At 36.8% G+C, this 17,809-nt stretch overlaps 1 long non-coding RNA gene and 1 pseudogene across 2 annotated transcripts; one reads left to right on the plus strand and one right to left on the minus strand.

Moving 5' to 3' along the window:
* Positions 1–2,816: 2,816 nt before the first annotated feature.
* On the plus strand, positions 2,817–8,601 carry LOC136290566 (uncharacterized). Of its 2 annotated transcripts, XR_010721216.1 has the most exons (4): positions 2,817–2,892; positions 3,255–3,331; positions 7,515–8,065; positions 8,518–8,601. It is a non-coding gene; the product is annotated as an uncharacterized lncRNA (long non-coding RNA). The 2 variants fall into 2 exon arrangements; XR_010721215.1 differs by lacking the exon at positions 8,518–8,601 and having other exon boundaries at positions 7,515–8,353.
* On the minus strand, positions 3,939–6,972 carry LOC136291461 (ATP-dependent RNA helicase DHX8 pseudogene; annotated as a pseudogene).
* Positions 8,602–17,809: the final 9,208 nt, after the last annotated feature.

Raw genomic sequence — 17,809 nt, forward strand, 5'->3', positions numbered from 1 at the left:
CAGGTACTAGAGTGTTGTCTCTAGGTCAACATAAACATCCACAAACAATGATTTTATATTACATAAATGATCTATGTATTGCAACTCTTAAACAAGTCCTTTAAACAAGAATTTTATCGACAACAGTTTTCTAAAGTTTAAAAAATATTTAGTGATAATAACTTTATTATACAAACAAACAAAAACATGTTAACAGTAATTTTACTTGTTAGCTTGCCTTTTGTTTCCAAATCTAATAAAAAAATTTTGATTGTGAATTATTTTCCCTAGAGACACATATGGCTGTATCTTACCTATTAGGTATACCTATTTGGTACTCCAAGTCCTAATTCAAATTAGGCTTCACATCAGAGCAGTACAGCTACACAGGTAAATAGAATCAGTTTCTTACTATTTTAACATTAAATACTTGTATTCTCTTATTTTATTAAACCAAGTTTAAATCTGTTTTACTGACATTTGTAAAAGGCTACAATTTTGCACACCGAATTCTATATTGTTGTTTTAAAGTTTTAGTAAATTTATGTTTACGTAAAATTTGTAGCTACTATAAACTTTTCTCAAACCCAAATTATCTAAAATCATAACACACTTTTTATACCCTTTTTTATTCCTCCAGTAAATTTATCATATTATTCTCACCACAGACTGTTCTGAACTCCTTTTTGTATTAAAATTAGAACTTTCATAAATATAAAATTTTAATTCTGTTGTTTTGATACTAATAAGATCAAACTTTATCATTGTTAAATCTAAGTAATGTTGTGTATTATTACTCTATTAAAATTTTTATTAAAAGTAATTTCTACAAAAATTAATTTCTGTCAAGTAAATTTAAACAAACCACATTTAAGTCTTCACTTTAAACCATTTTATGTTCCATTCCAGTTTTATTATTAATTTTATTTATCAATTTTTATTCAGTGTTAGTAATGTTAAATTTAACTTCTCTTTAATCCCACTTAAGTAACATTAGTTTTCACTAAACTTAATCTTAATTATTAAGTTAATTTCTTGTTTAATTCCAAACTTTAGTGATTTTTTTCTAGAAATAAAACAAATCAGTCTAAACCAACCATAATACAATATTAATAAACACCTACTTATAGATATGAAAGTTTTTTAAACCATTCTACTCTTTTACCTATTATGATACTTTATTACAATCCCTGCTATTTTGTCTTTTTTTTACTGAGACAAAAGTCTCTAATAGTTTAAGATTATAGATCTATTAATTGTAAAATGTTTTAGTATTTTCTTTCATTAAAAGATAAGTTACCTAGGGAATCCTAAAAAAGAAAAAACAAAAAGCTAATTACATAAGAGACTTTGTCACATTTCCAGACAAAAACTTAAGTCTTACCTCATTTTTGTCTCAAATGTAGTCTGTTAAATTACAGCCACTTTTTCATATACTTTATCAAATTTTTTGCCATTTTCTTCAAACCACTTGGCATTTTGAGATCTCATTTTCATTCCCTAGCTACACTGTACATTTCTCTAATTGAGCTCTTCAATTTGTCCTTACAGTTTCTATATAAATAAATCCACTACTGTTTCTTACTTCTCAAGAATTTTTTTAAAATTAAAAAAAAAATCAGAACTTTGTTGACAGCTTCCTATAAACTGCTAATCTTGTAATTTCTCCCAGTTAGCATCTTTATCCTAAAAGAAACTTCAAAAAACCAAGCTTCTACATAGTTTAAATTTTTACCCTAAGTCTTAATTTTTAACTTTGCACAAATGCGTTCTAACAATTTACTGTGTTTTAAGTACTTTATAGCTTTTATTGTTAAGAGCCTTGTTTTAAAATATAGACATCCCTCTAGTTTACAGCCTAAATTCTAGCCACACTCTAACTCCACCTAAGCAAAAGATTTACCAAGAGACTAAAGTGTTTTCTACATCAAAACAATATTCAAGTCACTTTTAACTAAACAATTAAAGCCTATTAATATAACAGCCAGACCCAATTTTAAAATAACTTTAGGGAATCATTTTTCAAAGATGATTCATCCAATTCTTCACTAATTTAAAGTAAAAATTCAGCTGTTGCAAACGCTAAGTAGCAATACAATATTTTAAAGAAATGCTAATAATTGTCTACTTTTACATTGTTATGTTATTAATTATGCTTATTATTTAGCTTATCTTTACTTACTCTAAGTTTTGTGTTTCACTACACATACCATGTGGTTTTCAAATTAAAAAAAAAAAAGAAGGGAAAGGTGACGCTGCAAAAAAGTTGAGAAAACTTTATATGTTTTTAATTTTTAAACAGCTCATTTGTAAAACCAAATCCACTAATTTTTAAGCATTTTTCAAATGGCACAAAAGCCAAATTAAAAAAAAAAAATCTGACTGTTTTAATTAAAAACCCTAAAACAAGGCAAATTAAAAGTCCTTTTCAACTAATAATGTAAAGCAGAGTATGTTTTTTTTTATCTCCACCAGTGCAAAACCTAAGTTAGTTCCAGCAAAAAAGTCAAACCATATTACACACAAGAACACACTAACAATTCCAAAAGCAGAAAAACAAGTACACAAACATAAGCCAAACAAAAATAAAACCTCACAATTGCCTTTACTATTTCCTACATAAGAGCTCATGCTATTACAAAAACCCAACGGCTGTGATGTCACCAAACATTCTAAGTGAAAATAAAGCACACAGCATGTAGAAGGGAATACAGATGACCTTACCCCTGATAAGTGACAGCTGTGTTTATTACCCAGTATAGCCTCACCCTGATGAGTCACAGCTATAGCCAATAAAGTGTGATAAAAGGGAGTGAGTTAGCTGGAGAGGGGGATCATGAAGGAGGAGGAATCTTGAGGAAGAGGGAATTATGAAGAAGAAGGATCCTGGGGAAAGAGAACTACTGCTGTGAGGTCAGTCTGGGTCTGCAGTCGGAGCCTGTTGTTGGAACCTGCAGTCATAGTCTAGCTAGGTAAAAACCTGCATTCAGAGTCTACAAACTAATACGTGTAGTCGTAGTCTAGCAGGAAATAACCAGCAGTCAGAGGCTGCAAGGGAAACCTACAGTAGGAGCTGCTGCAGAGCTTCCAGAGTCAGTGAATAGTTGGAATCAGGATGGCTAAGCGGTAAAGAGAAACAAACCAGGACCTTTTTTATGCTGTGTTTAACAAGGAGTCTGTGCCTCAGCTTGTTTTAACTCTATAAGAAGAGGGCTGTTGCAACAAGGGCATATCGCATAAAAGGTCTCATTATTTGTAACCACTTAATTTTCCAGATGGAACTGTGCTGCAGAGGGGATGTTGTAATTACTGGTTAATAAGTCCTTCTGCACCCAGGAGCTGTGGATGAAGGGTAAGGCTTGTAGTATGACCTGTGCAATTGTCCAAATACATTCTTGCTGGTTTTCAAGAATTTTCCTGCCTTATCTCAAAGACAGAGGTACTAAATATCTCACCAGAGATGGCTTAAATAAAAGACAAATAGTTACATTGAATGGGAAAATGCATAAATTTGGTACAATAGAGAACAAGCTGCTCCCAAAAAGCAGTCACTGACCAAGAATGTTAAGTAGAAATAAATCCCTTTTAGCAGTGTAAAGACACAACAGTCTCAGCTTCTATTTGTCTAGTCACTCAGAATGCAGTCAGGTTAGCAAACAGTTTAAATCACCATTTTTGTGTTGTTCAACTCAGTACCCAAGCTTCTGAGTCTCAGAATTTGTCTCTTAAAATGGGAGTCACTAAAGTTCTCCAGGACAAACTTCTGAGAGGCTGCAGTGGCCTGTGCAGCTGCAGCACATCTGGTGTGCCCCTTGAGCTCCTTTTCTGCCAAGGCTGACTACCTGTGCATTGAATAGATGAGTTTCATGGGAATGTCTGTTGCTCAGGACATTGGAAACAGTGCAAAAGTCGCAGTCCCACAAATATGAAACCAGCCAGAGTCCAGGAGAGAACTGAGCTCATTGCCACCGGAATGCACGGGATATCCTCCAGGGACTGGGCTCCTCATTGCAGTTGTAGAGGGGCTCCAGCTGCTGATGTTTCTCCTGCTTGCTCAGCTTGGTTAGATCAGAGACCTTGAAGAAAGCTGGGGCAAACTCCACCAGCCAGCGAGGATCGATGGTTGTCACCTCCCGCATGTATTCCTTGGTGGCCAGCACTAGTTCATGATACATCACCCATTCAGGCTGCCTGTTGAAGAGAGCACTGGATGGGTGGATATAGACCACTTGCTGGTCACTGAGTGTGATACCCTTCCTGGGGATCCTTCTTTGCTGAATTTTGGAAGAAGCCACTGCAAATGGCCTTCTGGACCTGAACTGTTGCCTTCCTACAAGACACCACATCCAGCTTATGCCTGTCCATGATGCCCAACATCTGCTTGCGAATGTCCTGAGCCTGGCGCAAGGATCGGGCCTGGATAAAATTTTCATAGCACCAGGGATTTGAAAACATATTATTTTTCCAGGAATTGTATACAGCCAGCAGTGTGAGGTGGTTACCTTCTGTTTGATGGAACTTGGCCTTCTTTTGATCAGTAAGTGCTTGTTTATCCTTCGGCCTGTAGAACACATTCTGCACAGACAGCATGGAGACAATCGTCAACATCTCTTTGCTGCATCCCAGATGAACAGACATGATCAACATCTTACACAGCATAGGCTCCAAGGGGAATTCTGCCATCCTGCGCCCAAGTCGAGTGAGCAGCCCCTCATCATCCAGAGCTCCCAGGCTGTAGAGATGCTCCATGGCAGTTATGAGAGTTTCCATGGGGGGAGCAACCATGAAGTAAAAGGACAGCAAATCATTGATGCCCATAGCCTTCAGGGAGAGCACTGTACTGGCCAAATTTGTTCTCTGGATTCCAGGCACATTGGTGTTTAACATCTCGTCTCTATATGCACGTTCTGTGTATAACCTGTAGCATTTTCCTGGGCCTGTTCTCCCAGTCCTTCCTGCACGCTGCTTGGCTTGAGCCTGGGAAATTGGTGTCACCACCAGCTGGTCAGTTCCAGTCTTGGAGCTGTAAACTTTCTGCTTCACAAAGCCAGGATCAACCACATAATACAGTCCATCAATAGTCAAAGATGTCTCTGCAATGTTGGTGGCAATGACAACCTTTCTGCTCCCTGGTGGGGCTGGGTCAAAGACCCTGGTCTGCATTTCACTGGGCAAAGCTGAATGTACTGGTAGGATAATTAACTCTGGAACATCAGGTCCTAGAGGTTTCATCCTCTCATAGAGGATTTCACAGGCAGTGTGAATCTCTTCCTGGCCAGTTAGAAAGACCAAAATGACACCTGGTGGCTCTGTTAAATGGATCTGCATTACTGTAATCAGACTGGCATCCAAGTAATCTGTCTCTGCCTCTTTAGTGTACAGGTTTTCTACTGGGTATGCTCTTCCAGGAATTGTGAAGATTGGTGTTTCATAGAAATACTGAGAGAATTTCACAGCATCCAGTGTTGCTGATGTCACTATTAACTTCATGTCCTGCCATTTCTGCACTGTCTTCTTCAGGAGCCCAAAAAGAACATCTGTATGTATGGTCCTCTCATGGGCCTCATCCAGCATGATAATGGCACACTTGGTCAGGTCTGGTTCTATCAGGCACTCTCTCAGTAACATCCCATCTGTCATGTATTTGATGACAGTCTCAGGGCTGGTGCAGTCTTCAAACCGAATGGTGTAGCCAGCCCCTTGTCCCAAACAGCAACCAAATTCCTCCGACACCCTCTTTGCAACAGACATTGCAGCCACTCTGCGAGGCTGAGTACATCCAATCTTTCCTCTTGAGGTATAGCCTGCCTCAGCCAGGTATTGGGTAATCTGGGTTGTTTTCCCAGATCCTGTCTCTCCAATAACAATCAGAATCTGGTTGTCATGCACAGCTTGTATCAGCTGCTCCTTCAGTCAGAAGATTGGGGGACTCTCTCTCCGTTCAATGATAGACAGTTGCGTCTTCTTACCATAAGAAGTTTTGTTGCCAGCAAATGCATGTTTCTTCCACTCTGGGATATGATTTGGCATCATCCCAATACCTCGCATGTTTGCAGCTATTTGTCTTCCATCCATATCAGGAAGAATATCTACCCAGTGTGTGTTGAGGTCCATGGGGATGGAATCCATCTCTGCTTCTCTCTGGGCTTGCTTAAGTTCTCGCCTCTCTTTAGCTAAAGCACTTTGCATCATTGCAGCTTGGGACAAGGAACCATCTGGATTCTTAACTATTTTAATGGGACTCATATCCATGCTCTGTTTAGTGTGACCTCGAAGAAATGGTGGCTCTTCTTCAACTAGCTCAATCTCAAGATCCTCATCTTCTTCATCATCAGCTTGAGGAAGAATCCCAGTCTCCTCATCAAAGTCAGGAAATTCTTCCTTGGAAAGCATATTTGCTGCAATCATCTGTTTTATTTCCCACTTCTCCAGATCTGAAATCTGGGTGAGGCGTTTCTGTTCCAGGCTGTCATCCTCCACCTTGGGGGTGCTCACCAGGGACAAGTGACTGGGTCTGGGTTCCTCATGGAGGTTTCTTCATTGGTTTCTCCAACCAGCTTCCTTCTACGGTTTGGGTTCAAGTCTTCCCCAGTGTCTTGATCAACATCCTTCATGCTCAGGCTGGTTTTGGATCCAGTAAAAGATAATACTTTGACTTTCACTCTTTGTCCTTTGCTCACAACATCAGCAACATTGGCAACCTGACCTTCTCTTCACAGCTCAGAGATGTGGACCAAGCCTTCCCAACATTTCCTTAATCCTTCCAGCTGGACAAAGCATCCAAACTGAACTATGCTTGAGATTTTGCCATTGTAGATGTCTCCGATGGAAGGCTCCTCAGCTGGTAGATGGCTGGTCTCTTAGAAAATATGCTGATAGAGCTAAACCAAGCAAAAACAAAGCTACAGGAAAGTTGAGAAAAGTTCTGACAGAGCAAACCTGAAAAACAGCAGTAGTGACAACTTTGACTTCAGTACAAGGCCGACAACCCATTTTTGGCAATATCGGGCTACATGTTAAACATAGCACAAAGAGAAAGAAAATGAGAGTTAATATTTATAAATAAAAGTATTATCACTTATAGTGAGAGGGAAAGTAATGTTATTGGTAAATTTTGCTTTTCAGTAGAAATGAAATGTTTCAGGATAAGTGTCAAGTACCTGAACGAGGAGTAGCAAGTGCCTACTTCCATTTCTTACTGCAGGCTAGGTTCCAGCATTCATGGGTTATTTATTTATATAGAATAATATTCGAGTATTCAAAAATATTCAAGAAGAATTTTCTGCTAATTTCTGTTGGAATAAGTCAGCCAAGACTCCATTTTCTTCATGCAGAAAGCCCATTATTCACAAAGCTCATATTTATAGGAAATATCAGAAGTCACTGTGTTAAATCTAATTGGTCAGAAACACAGTGAAACTCAGTTCACTGGTCAGTAAGGGCTGTTGTATATGTTTATAAAATTTTCTCTCTCTAGATATGTTTACATTTTTCCTTTGTGGGTTCTCATGGAACAAATCTTTTTGTCTACACAGGTGCATTTATTTTTCACCCTCAGAATACACTGTTGTGTTAAATGAACTTCTCATTCTCAAAATAGCTTCACATGGGAACTTGCAAATTGCTTGTTAGCTGCACTTAGAAGAAACGACAGGCCAACTTAGGCAATTTTAGCAGAGCGCGGCCTGATTTCATAAGACCTTTCTTTTATAATTCTTTTACCTGTCTATAGTATCTCACTCTTTTTGTTAATTTAAAAAAGGATCATATGTTCTGATGTTAAAACAGCTTGCTCCTGTGATGGTATTATCTCATTAAGGTTATCACCGGTTATCTATTAGAGAATAAGAAACTGATTACAATCAGCAAAACTTATCAAATTCTATCATGTCATTGACACAGGGTTTTGCAGCATGAGAAAACAAAATAAATATGTCCAATGTCTCTTGGGGAAATGGAAATAAATGACCATTTTTTTTAAAGTCCAAACAGTTGATACTTAGGAAAAAGTTCCTTAGCTGGAAATGTTGATCTTTGACACACTGAATGTCCTCCTGGATCCTGGAACAGGGAATAACTGAAGAAGGTTAGTAGGAAAACTATACTGTGATGATAACATAAGACTTTTCTTGGCAAATTGCCTCTGTAGTTTGCAGACACAGCTATGTCTTGGCAGTCCTACTTCTGTTCCTGTTTTGGCCACAAAGGCTGCAAGGTGATTAGGGTATTTCTCTTTCTACTGTGCCTCATTTTCTCAGAGGCAGACAGTGTCCAATCAAATGAACAGGTGACCACTTTGAACCTGCTGATGATAAAACACAAGCACTCCCTCTCTTCAAGTCAATTAATCAATTAGGCTTTGCTGTTGCACACTCAGTTGGGATTTAGTTTTGCTGATCTTTTTTTCCAAATTTCTAATGTAAATATTGCATTATTAAAAGTTTTTTGTTGTCTAAATTTCTGATGTATATATTACATTATTTGGATGATTCTAAGGCACTAAATTCCCCTTCTTCTTGGTTATTTTTTTTTAATGAGCTGCATATCTTTGGTTATGAGCATGAAGAAACATCAAGGCAAAACAGCACATGTAATAAACAAGAAACTGACAGCAATCAGGAATAAGGTAGATACAACAATTAAGAATGTTTCAGATAATACACATAATTACTAATACATGTGAAATTAGGTAATTAGGAATCTCTGAAATAGTGTACCATCATCCCAGAGTCTGCGAACAACTGACAAATCTGTTTAGTGAGGTCTTGGATAATTATTCCTAAGCTCACTCTAAAAATAAGTTCAGCTGTCATATATAAAGGGTGAAATTGCCAAGTCAGTGTAACTTGAATCTAGTTTTGATGCAGAAAACATCTGGGTTTATTGGCAAATTCTCCATCCAAGTAGAGCCAAGGCCTAGCCACCACCCAAGCTCCAGCTGGGAGGGAAATCCCTAAACACATTTTAAAACAAGGCTCTTAAGAATAGTAGTTATGAATAAAGGCCTTGGGGTTAAAGACTAATCAAATCATCTAGTAGTTGGATCCCTCCGAAATTTCCTTCAGGATAGAGATGCCTCAAACAGAGCAAACTGCTAGAGTGCTTCTGTAATAATCATTGGGAAAAACGCAAGACTAGCAATTTGGAGGAGCCTTTCAATGAAGCTCAGGTATCTTTTCTTGGAACTCTGAAAAATACTTAAAATTATGAGACAGCGTTGGGTCAAACTATAGAGCTAGTGCAGGGACTAGCCAGAGAGCTAACATGGTTTAAGACATACAGAAGCAGCTGGAGAACAAAAACAGAAGGATCTTGAAACAGCACATGTCTTTAGGTAATTACACAAAAAGATGTTAAAGCATATTAGAAGCTGGCAAAAAATACAGTAATATCTAATGAATAATGCTTATTATAAAATCAGTAAGTTCACATCATGTAACCAATGTATCAGTGATAATCGTCTTAGGAAGTTAACACCTTTCTGAACAGTCATGTAACTATGACAGTAAAATGAAACAAAGGAAAACACTAAAACAGCTTACAATCAACAACAGCCATGATGCAGAATCATCACTGACTGTTCTGAGTTATCTATGAAAGTTAAAACTGCAGAGATTGTAACAAGAAATAGAATCTTTGACAAAACCAAGGGTGAATGCACTGTATCTTCTTTATCCACAAACAGATGTTTATCAGTGTTTTATCACAGCTGTTTTAGTCGGAGTCATTTTATCTCTTAAAAGAAAACATCTTACAATGTAGAAAAGTAATATTTAACTGTCTTAGATTGCAATGCAAGATGTAACCAGAAGTATGTATTCTACCACCATCTGTTAAAACCAGGTGGGACGGTGTTATCTCTTCCACGATCCATCCTCCCTCCAGGGGATATCTTCTGTTAATGGGACATTGAGTCTCACTGCATGATGGATTACATTATATCATCGTATTGTGAGATGCTCCACCCAAGGAGAGCATCCATGCATTCCTACCTGGATAAAACCTGAGATTTGGAACACCACAGGCAGCCTTTTCCCACTGAATTCCCAGAGGAAGACCAGACCCATCTTGCCACTAATAGACCCTTCTACAGGATCATCTCTAGTCCAACAGAACCCGGTCTGTCACTCCAAGAGGACTTAACTGGACTGCTAGCAACACCCTGACCAACAGGATGTCAGGTTGTGCTCTGCCTCTGTCAGTGTTTTTCCTTTTTTTTGTTTGCTTTTTTGTACTACTACATTTTCATATTCCTAGTAAAGAACTGTTATTCCTATTCCCATATTTTTGCCTGAAAGCCTCTTAATTTTAAAATTATAATAATCCAGAGGGAGGGGATTTACATTCTCCATTCCAAGGGAAACTTCAGCTTTTCCCTGGGAGACACGTGTCTTTCCAAACTAAGACAACAGTGTAAAAATGATGAAATATCCTATACTAGATACTAATATTGCATTACAGTAGTGATGCATCTCTTATCTAAGAAACGGCATTGACTATAGAGAACATGTGCATCGCACTGTTTTAAAATGAATCACAGCTTCTTCTCTCTTTTGTAGTTTCAGGAGTGTGCCTCCTATTTTTTTTTTTTTTTTTTTGCAAGATTTTATGATTATTGCTAGGAGCGATGAACATGATTTACACTTTTCTGATTCTTTCTTCTCAGCTTCCTTCATTGAAGAAATTTGTTCTTAAGACATGCTGGGGGAAAGAAGTAGGGGGTACAGCAGCTAATTCTTTACCTCTGAGAATTTCTGTCAGTGTCCTTTTAAAGAAATATTAATTCACTATAAATGCAGTTAAACTTTGTCATAGAACTTTCTATTTTTGTCATTATATTTTTAATAGTTATTAATTAGTATAACAGGTACAATAGAGTATATTTATAAAATACACATATCACAGGCTGCTTTCCTAAATATTCATTACCTACCTTGTGCAACAAAGTTGTCTTACATTTAAAAGTAAACATTTGTCTCTTATTTGGCCACCTCTTACTTGGGTTAATGTGGCGGTGCGTGTCTTCACACACTCGGCTAGCCCCGACATGCCCCCACAGGATCTTAGTGGGATCTTGGTAGCCAACTTGCCCTGCCACATGGCGATGGTGGAGGAAGAACGACGGGACTCCCAGAGGCTGAACTGAGACTTAGGCTTTATTGGAGGGAGGGGACCCTTGCCCTAAGACCAGTGCCTCAGAGAGACCCTGATCCTTAGGAGACAGGGGGTTTTATACAGAGGGTGGAGACTCAGGGTGGGTTTACATTCATCCAATGGGGTAGGAGAGGAGGGTATTCATTAACATAATAGGCAACAACATCAAGCAATGCTTAAAGGGAAGGAGGGGAGAACCTCTCAACCAGCCAGTCACTGGGAAGCTCCCTTCAAAGCTTCCAGACCTGGGGGACAGGCCCAGGCTGACTGGCAGGGAGGGAGGATCCCCCCGAGGAGAGATAGACAGCCAGCAAGGGCGGGAAAGGCCAACCAATCTGGTGCTGTAACTGGGGAGATGGGGAGAGGCAGAGGGAGAGACTGCAACACAGGGAAGGCTAAAAATAAAAACAGCACTGAACAAGGGTACAGTGAACCAAGGTACAGAAAACAATTGTAGTACATTGAACTCATTATAAATCTTTTGCACCACCACAGGTTAAAAATTTAACAAACTTTTTTTTCAGGTTTTGGGGATAGGGTGGTGGAATTTATTTGATTGGGGGTTTTGGTTCATTGTTGTTGGATTTTTTGGTGGAAATACTTTTATTTTCAAATATATTTTCCTTTTGTCAGCTCTAGATGGCATCTCATAATTCATACCCTACTAACCTTTCACTTTGAAATGACAAAACCCTACACCCTCTGATAAGTGGAAAGGCTGAAAGTTACAGTACTAGCAGTATGTTTTCTTTCTACAGAATTGGAATCTCATAAATTGTGATTCTGTATTGCCTATCTAATCTAGTCTAATTTAATTCAGTATGTCAAACCCATGACAAAATAATCAGAAGAATCTCTGTACTGGTCAGATTTCTCTTTTTCATTAAGAAAACATTGGGGAAGCATGGAAAGAACTGGGAGAATTGAATAAGGCTTGTTGCTGGGAGGGTAGGATTCCTATCTTCACTCTCCTGCCATCAGTATATAGTAAAAATCCAAATGATTTTTTGATAGTGTGGGTTGTCTAAGGACTTGTTTCCACGTACCAGTACTTTAAATAAATTGTTTCTTAAATACATTCCACCATGTTTTTTTTATAATGGTGGAATGTGTGTTTCCTGAGCAGCATGTGGTTCCTAAGCAGGTGACTAAGTAGCAACCACAGATTTGCAACAGGCCTGAGATAAAACATGCTTTGATAGAATTTACTGCTCAATGACATACAGTGTTAGTAAAAAGACTCGCAAACATAAGGTTAGACAAAGTAAAGAGAAAGGAGATACCGTTATAAATAATAAGACTAGTTGTCAGGCTTTCTTTTTATTGACTTAATTATTTGGTTGATTGACTAATGTAAACAAATTAATAAATGAAATATTAGTCAATTTTATGTTTGCATTTGGACATAGACAAACTTGAGATGATAAGAGCAGGGAACTTTTCACTTTCTCAATGCATGAGTAGAACCAGAGAGAAAGGCATTGTCTTTTTACATGGAGTTCATTTAGAACTGAAAAAAAAAGAGAATAAGACACTCAAATATCATTACTTCATTTTTACACTTGCTTTGTTACTGCATTCACATCTTATTACTGAGTACTCCTCTGTTTTTTACACTGATGCAGAGTTATTCATATCAATGAAACTATCCTGAGATCCTGGATTTTTCACCTCAGAGTGTCAGAGAACTTAAATTTTTTCATGTTGTTTATTCTTTTACGTTTGAGAGCATAATATTTAATTGAAAGTATTATTTAATATTATACAGTTCAGTGATGCTTGACTCTTGCTGGGAAAAAAGTATTTGCACTTAATTAGAGAGCATTTATTGGATTGCATTTTGTTCTTTTTTTGTCACAGGTTAAAATAAAAAGAGAACATGCAAGAGCAAACCAGAAGGAATGCTTTTGATCACATTCTGAAGGTTATACTGCCTGATGAGCATTTGCTTAATATTTACTGCATGATTACCTACGTTTCCCTTCTAAAAATCCCAGAAGTATTGAGAAAAAAAATGCCTGCAGTAACACAGTAATGTTCAGACACAGCCTGTCAGATATAAATGAATTAAACCTGACCAGAAGACTTCCATATAAATTGAATCTCCCTGAGTTTGCTAGTCCTTCAAAATGATAATTTTTCATGGCGCTCAACCAGTATCTGCCTTCAATTGGTACTGTAAGTGCAGCACAAAAGGAAGGATCTCAGTGAGTTCAGTACTTTCCCAGAACATTGTTCAGTTCATAGCAGTTGTTACAATAAGGAATGGTACTCAGCTAGAAAACTTGAGTGACAAGAAACTGAATGTTCTCTTCTCATTAATACATGAGTTTTACTGTTTTTCTTTCAGTTCCAAGTTCCTTTCTAAGAGGATGGGGTTTTGTTTGCTTTTTTTTCCCTGAGTTCCCCCTTATATAAGTCTAAGATCTAGCATATATCTGAACATTTTTTCCTTCCTTTCATCTAGTTTGCTCAAAAAAGGCTACAATGACTAAAGTTTGTGACTCACTCTTGTGAACTGCATGATCTCCTCAGTGAACATTAAATTCAATGTGCCATGTTACAGCAATAAAATCTTTCTGTAATGAGCAGTATATGTGGCATTTCCCATGCTGACTGAGAATTTTGGTTCAGAATTACAGAAAAAAACAAAACCCAAACAGTCCAACATTTTTAATACTTCTCTTGCAGTACTATAACTTCTGTAGGCTTTGTGCATTTTTTTTTTCCATTGTGGTTTTTAATTTAGAATTTATCAGATTACACATTTGATTTGTAATCTAATTTGTAACTCTGAACTGTCGAGTGTATACAGATCCTTTGTAAATTCATAAATTGCCTAGTAAATATGTTTTGAAAGAATGTTAAGGTGTACATACAAATCATTATTCTCTACTCCTAAATTTAAAAAAAAACAAAAAAAAAAAAACAAAAAAAAAAAAAAAAACAAAAAAAAAAAAAAAAAAAAAAACAAAACAAAACAAAACAAAAAACTGTTTCCTAATGCTTAAATGAAAGCTTGGTAGTAAAGTACTTTATCTAATGGATATAGATACAATTTTTAGTCTCCATAGCATGAATTTATTAAGATATTTGTTAATTGTCTGGAGATGGGGTGAGAAGAACATTATTATTTCAAAAATATCAGCACTAACATTAAGTAAAAGGATAATTAAAAAAAAATTCAAAACCAATCCAGATTCAAATATATGAATAAATAAATGATTGAAGTATCATTTGATTGGAAACTTCCTCATGTTCATTTCTCAAAGAGATTTCTGTCTTGTGGTTTTCCATGGTATTCTTGTCATTACAGTAGGTTAGCTCTTTAACTTTGACCTCCCATGCTCATTCGGTTCAACTTCTACTACACAACTGGGGGTTGTTGGAGTACTCACATTAGGTTTGTGTATAAGTTGCAAAAATATTTCAGAGGGGAATTTTCTTGCAAGATCAGCATTCTCATTCCATAATGTAAAGCTGCATTCAGAAGAAGAGTAAAGCAGAGATGTCAGGATATACTGCATCCTTCAGTTTCCATCAACTGATCGGTTAGTCTTCTTTTTTTAATTAGTTGATTGATTCAGATTCAAGACAAAGTATTTTAATGAATGTAGGAATGCTGGAAGTAAGTGCTTTGAGATAAACTGAAATAAGAGAAACATGTCCCTCTCAAAACAGGGAAAAAGAATCAGTTAAAACTGAACAAAGTTGATAAATCTTGTACATATTTCCACTGTTACACTGATAAACATGGAAGAGATTGGAAATTATATTATCGCCTCCCAGTTTGCCCTTCAATTAGTCTATATGAGCCCAGAAAAGAAACAAATAGGCAAAGAGAAACTGAAAAGGGATGTATGATTCAATTTCAAGTCTCAGCTTTCACATTTACATTGCCAGATGAAAAATATTTAACTGTTGACACTCAAGAAATAACTGAAGCGTAACAAAGGCTTTCTTCATAATACATTTCCATTCCCATAAATATATGTATAAAAAATTGTTTATTTCCAAGACATCTTATTTTTGTCATCCTTATGTGATTTGACTGTACAGGTTATGTCAGAAATAAAGTTTAGTGTTATCATTTGAATCTCAAATATGGAAAAAATATCATGACCCTAAGGACTTTTCTGAAAATATATTCTAAAATACATTACAAATAAACCCTGCACACTGCATCGTAAACATGTATGTTTTACAACAAATTGTGGTTTATAAAAATTGTTCTATTCCACAGAATATCTGGAAATGTATGAAGACACTCTCAGTCAATCATCCAGAGAATAAAAAGATGGGGGGAAAAAAAATAAAAACAAAAACTTGGCAAGATATGAATATAAGGTTTGATTCAAAGCCGAAAGAAGAAGAAAGGTCTCTTCTCCAATTCTTCACTAGGCCTATGAGCCGAGCGACACACCATAACCTTTGACTAAGGAACAAAAATATGTTGCTATAGTAGGGATGTTGTTCTGAAATAAGTAATGCACTACATTTTATTTACATATACTTTTTAAATGAAAGGGCTTATTGATAGTAAGAAATTCTATCTATTGCTCATTACTTTTTTCTGTTGTCTTTCACAGTTGAAAAATTCTGAACTACAGAGCTGAATTACTGTGAAAATAGTGCAAAACACTATGTATTTGCTGTTTATTAAATTTAAAAAATAGCTCAATACACTTTCAGTAGTTTTTGCTAGAACTGTAGAAATATAATACTTTAGGGAAATCTTTATAATATAGAGATAAACAATATGGGTTTTTTTTCCAATAGCTAAATGTGGTATTCTTTTCCCAAATAAAATGAATACTGTATAAATAATCCAAACTATTCAATTTAAAGTTGGTGTATCCACAATTAGAACTCCATTTACTATGTGACTTGTTTCTATATATACTAGAATTCAGAATAGGGCAAGTTTGATGGATACTTAGGTTCTAAGATTTTGCCTGGCATTATAGACAATATATCTGATAACAAAATTTATTGTTTTGCTTCTATAGACTATGTGTAATATTGATTTTTTTTTAAAAATCTGACTAGAGTCAGTGTCAAAACACAACATAAAGTGCTTATCTGAAGTATCTCATTTCCAAAATACCATTAATTATGAAAAACTATCTCATAGTTCATTAAGTATTTAGATCTATCATAATAAATAAATTTCATACTAGATTTTTATTATTTTATTCTTGAATTTCTATAAACTTATCTTAATATGTGGTTATTAGTACAATAATTCTATTGAAATCACTAAATGTTGTGATATCTTAAACATCTTAAATTTTTACTACAACACAAACTACTGCCTCTGATATATAGGATGATTACTATTTAGTTTGGGTTGCTAAACTAATTAATAAACTTTTGTGAAAAGATGTTAAACCTGAACCTCTGCTACCTCAGTCTCAAATTTATGTCTTAGCACATGGGTGGGAAATATATCTTTGACAGTTTTTACATCTCATTAAACAATGATAATTGCTTTAATTTGATTATGTGGCCAAATGCATTTGTCATGAGGTATAATCATCTTATCAGACCTTTCAAACACATAAGATTTGATCATGCAACAGATTTTGACCCTATAATGATAAAAAAACTAGAAAACATTTTAAAAAATAAGTATAAGGACTGGAAAATTAAAGAAAGCCACAACAAGTATGATCTATCTGTCTTCAGTCTGACCACCTTATTTTAGAGGACCAGCTGTATTCTGTGAGGACCTAACCTTATTATAAATAAACAAAAATAGTATACAGCCTGAGAAGTCTTAAATGAATTCAATAAATTTTATTGATTTAAAGACTTCTAAAAAATTATATTATCAGATTAGAAAAAGATATTGAAAGAATGAAATACAATATAATCATTGCAATGAACAATGTGTAAATCAGAACACAGATTTTTCTCCAGATATGCTGCACTGTGTCCTGGTTCTTTGCTGATGAGTAATTATCATGTTTCACTATGTTTACCTATCTTTTTCAAGGTTACTTTTATCAGGGCCTGACTTTGTGGACACTCATATGTCCTGGCCGAGCCATCACCATGGCTCTGGCCAGGGCCCAGGACCCCATTTCAGCCCCTGCCCAGGACCAGGAGCCCCTGACATGGTGACACTGCAGTAAGGCTGTCCCCACCTCCACGCTGCCCTGACCTGCCCAGCCATGGACCTGCAGAGCCAGTCCCACCCATGAGCCCATGGCAGCTTGGCCCAGCCCCACGGAGGTGCCCAGTGGGTGGTCTGGGGCTGCCCTCCAGTGGACCCTTGCCCACATCCTGCTGCTTTGCTGGGGTGTCCCTGCAGCTCCCATGCTGGGCTGAGGCACCTACAGACACACTCATACAAGAGGCAGATGTCAACATTTCCAGTCACATTGATCCTGCTGAAAGGGTGATGTAGAATATGTGTACAGCTGTGCGTTATCAGTTTTCACGCTCCTCACGACATGGCCTTTGCTGTAATGTGGCCTTTTTTCCTTAAGTTCCACGTGTGAAATAGTGGAGGTAATTAAGCCTCAGGATGCTGTGGAGCCTGACCATGTTGAGGATACTCTCCCCTGGAGAGAAAGCAGCCCCTAGACTTCAGGGTTGTGGTCAGCCCTCTAGGGAAGAAACCTTAGGAGACTGTTCTCTCCGACAGTTAGAGGGTGTGTTGCCCCCATCA

This window comes from Chamaea fasciata, unplaced genomic scaffold (genome assembly GCF_029207755.1).
Source record: "Chamaea fasciata isolate MVZ Bird 193981 ecotype frontalis unplaced genomic scaffold, bChaFas1.0.hap1 SCAF_6, whole genome shotgun sequence".
In the NCBI taxonomy this organism is placed as follows: domain Eukaryota; kingdom Metazoa; phylum Chordata; class Aves; order Passeriformes; family Sylviidae; genus Chamaea; species Chamaea fasciata.